This window comes from Macrotis lagotis, chromosome X (genome assembly GCF_037893015.1).
Source record: "Macrotis lagotis isolate mMagLag1 chromosome X, bilby.v1.9.chrom.fasta, whole genome shotgun sequence".
Taxonomy (NCBI): domain Eukaryota; kingdom Metazoa; phylum Chordata; class Mammalia; order Peramelemorphia; family Peramelidae; genus Macrotis; species Macrotis lagotis.
In genome coordinates this window covers 117,185,044-117,188,026 of record NC_133666.1, presented here as the reverse complement: position 1 = coordinate 117,188,026, position 2,983 = coordinate 117,185,044, and the positions used below count along the sequence as shown (strand labels likewise).

The following is a 2,983-nucleotide window of genomic DNA, read 5'->3' as shown; positions in this document are numbered from 1 at the left end:
CTGTCAACCACTGATCCCTAAGCAATCCAAACAACCCAAACAACCAAAGCCAACATGGAAGGTTGAGTAGTAAGGAAAAGTATGATGTTGTTTGTCCTTGGTTTTTGAAGACCATGACTTCCCAAGGGAGGACAAGGCAGTATAATACATTTTTTCCAGCCTCTTCCTTTTTTCCTGTGGATGTCTCTCTGCTTCTAATGTTTACTTTTTTAAACAAAATATTACAGGATTCTGATTTGTTTAATCCATTCTGCAATCTGCTTCCATTTTATGGGAGAGTTCATTCCATTTATATTCATTTTTATGATTACTAACTGTGTTTCCCTCCATTCTGTCTTTGCCCTGTTGGTACATTTCTCCCTCCTTTCATCTTATCTCTCCTCACCAGCATTTGCTGTTGACTGCTACCTCCCTCAATCTACTCTCCCTTCTATCAGCCCCTCTTTCCCCCACTTTATGCTTTCCCCTCCTACTTCCCTGTAGAATAGGATATATTTCTAACTGCAAGAGGAATGGTATGCTATTCCTTCTTTGAGACAAATCTGTTGAGAATAACTACTCTGTGGTCACACCCTCTCTTATTTCCCTTTACTGTATTAGGTAATTTGTGCCTCTTCTTCTGGTGTTATTTTTCCTCTTATGCCTCTGTCTCCTTCTCCCAGTACAATCCTTTTTTCATGCCTTTATTATTTTATACCTCTCTTGTACTCATATAGTATACTCCTTTCAATTGCACAAATAGAAGTATAATTCTCAAAAAGCATCATTGCATACTAATCACTTCATGCCCACATCCTCTGTCCAATTCTGCTCACCTCAGTCATCCAATTAGAAATACAATTCTCAAGAGCTAAAAGTATCATCATATCACAAGAGTACATTTGTCCAAGTACACTCCCTTAAATTGTCTTGATAGAAATACAAATTCTTGAGTTATAAGTATCATCACATCATAATCAATTTATAAACTCCTTTCACTTTTCTCAAGAGAAATGCAGTTATCAAGAATTATAAACATGTGAATAAGCTAGCCTTATTAACTATTTTTTGTTTCCATTTACCTTTGTCCATATCTCTTAAGTATTGTATTAGAAGATCAAATTTTTTGTTCAGTTATGTTTTTTTCTAATAAGTTTGAAAGTTTTCTATTACCTTGAAAGTCTATTTTATCCCTCGAAAGAATATGCTGAATTTTTCAGTGTAGTTGATTCTTGGTTGTAATCCAAATTCCTTTACTCTCTGGAATCATATTCCAGGCCTGGATCTTTTAATGTTGAATCTGATAATCCTGACTGTGATTCCCTGGTATTTAAACTGCATATTTTTTTTTTTGTCACAGCCATTTTTATTAACAGACCATTAGAAAAATAATCATGGAAGAGACCTTTAGTTCATTCTTCTAATAAGCCTGTTGATCTGGTCTTCCCTGTTACCAGCATCTCCACCTTCCACAAAATGTGTTGTCTTTTTCTTCATTCCACCCCGAGGAGAAGAAAGTTTGAAGGGCCACAGGAAGTTGTTGGCAGCTTTGAAGTGCTTGCTAACAGTGTAGATCTCATGGATCAAGTCCTCCACGCAGATAATTCCGTATTTACCAAGAGATTTTGCAATAAGAGAATTATCAGTCAAGGCAATTCTCTTGTTTCTTGATCTTGCCATAACCACATTTATAAATCAAATCATTCACAGACTTCAGTTTTGGATAACCCCAAGCAATGTATGGTTCCACAATACTCAGCATGTTAATCGAAGCCTTGTTAAGCTTAACAAAAGTGCCATTGAAGATTTGGTGAAGTCGAAGAAGTTGCAATACTTTTCGGACCTTTGGGCTAACACCATTGATACCTCTGATTCTGATCACAAAAGCCAACTTGGGTTCAGCAGGTACATAGTAGTTGCCAGCTTTTCGTGCCATTCTAGCCAACCAGATTTTGCTTCTGTACATCTGTCTGTACTCCTTATGGTAAACTTTAGCTTTTTCATAGATAACTTTTCTCCGTATTTTACGGAGCTTTTTTATTGCCACCTTCTTCTTCAGGTGCTTGGCCTTAAGTATTGCAAAAGCCTTTTGTTTTTTCAGAAGAGACTCTGGAACAGATGGTAGCTTCTTCTTTTCTTCTGTGCCCGCCATGATTCCTGTTGGAAAAAGAGCTAAACTGCGTATTTTTGAAGGATTTTCTCTTTTAACTGAGAATTCTGAAATTTGGCTACAACATTCCTTGGAGTTTTTATTTTGGTATTTTTCTCTGGAGGAGGGGGCCAGTTGTAAACAATGGATTTTTTGTAGGATGAATTTGTCTTCTAATTCTTACATATTAGGGCAGTTTTCCCAGATATTTCTTGATTAATATTGTCCAGATTCTTCCCCCTGCCCCTTTGGTTTTCAGGTAGACTAATTATTCATAAATTACCTCTCTTGGATCTAGTTTCCAAGCCAATCATTTTTCCAAGGAGATATTTTCCGTTTTCTTCTATTTTCCCCATCTTTTGGTATGATGGAATCTTGGTCTTTCATAAAGTCATTAATTTACACGTGTCTAATTCTCTAAATTTTAGGATTAATTTTCTTTAGTTTACTTTTGTGTTTCCTTTTCCAGTTGGTTAATTTTATTTTAGATTATTTTTTTCCCTTTTTTTAGTTGGTTAATTTTACTTTTCATGAGTTATTTTACTTTTAGAGGGGGTTAATTTTACTTTTAGAGAAGTTTCTTTCCTTTTCCAGTTTATCAGTTTTAGCTTTAAAGGAATTTTTTACTTCTTACATTTGGACAATTTTACTTTTGAAGTTATTGGCTTTTATTTTTTCAGTCAATTTTTCTCTCATTTCTTTTCATAATTTTTCTTCCTGCTTTCTTCTTTGATTTTTAAAATGCTTTTTTTGGCTCTTCCAAAAGGCTTTTTTTGGATAAAACCAATTCCTAATTCCCTTTAAGGCTTCACATTTTTTTTCATTTTGTCAGTGCTTTGCTTTTCTGAAATGGCG

The 2,983-nt window shown here is 35.0% G+C and overlaps 1 pseudogene; it reads right to left on the bottom strand.

Moving 5' to 3' along the window:
- Positions 1 to 1,321: 1,321 nt before the first annotated feature.
- Positions 1,322 to 2,133, bottom strand: LOC141498104 (large ribosomal subunit protein uL30-like; annotated as a pseudogene).
- Positions 2,134 to 2,983: the final 850 nt, after the last annotated feature.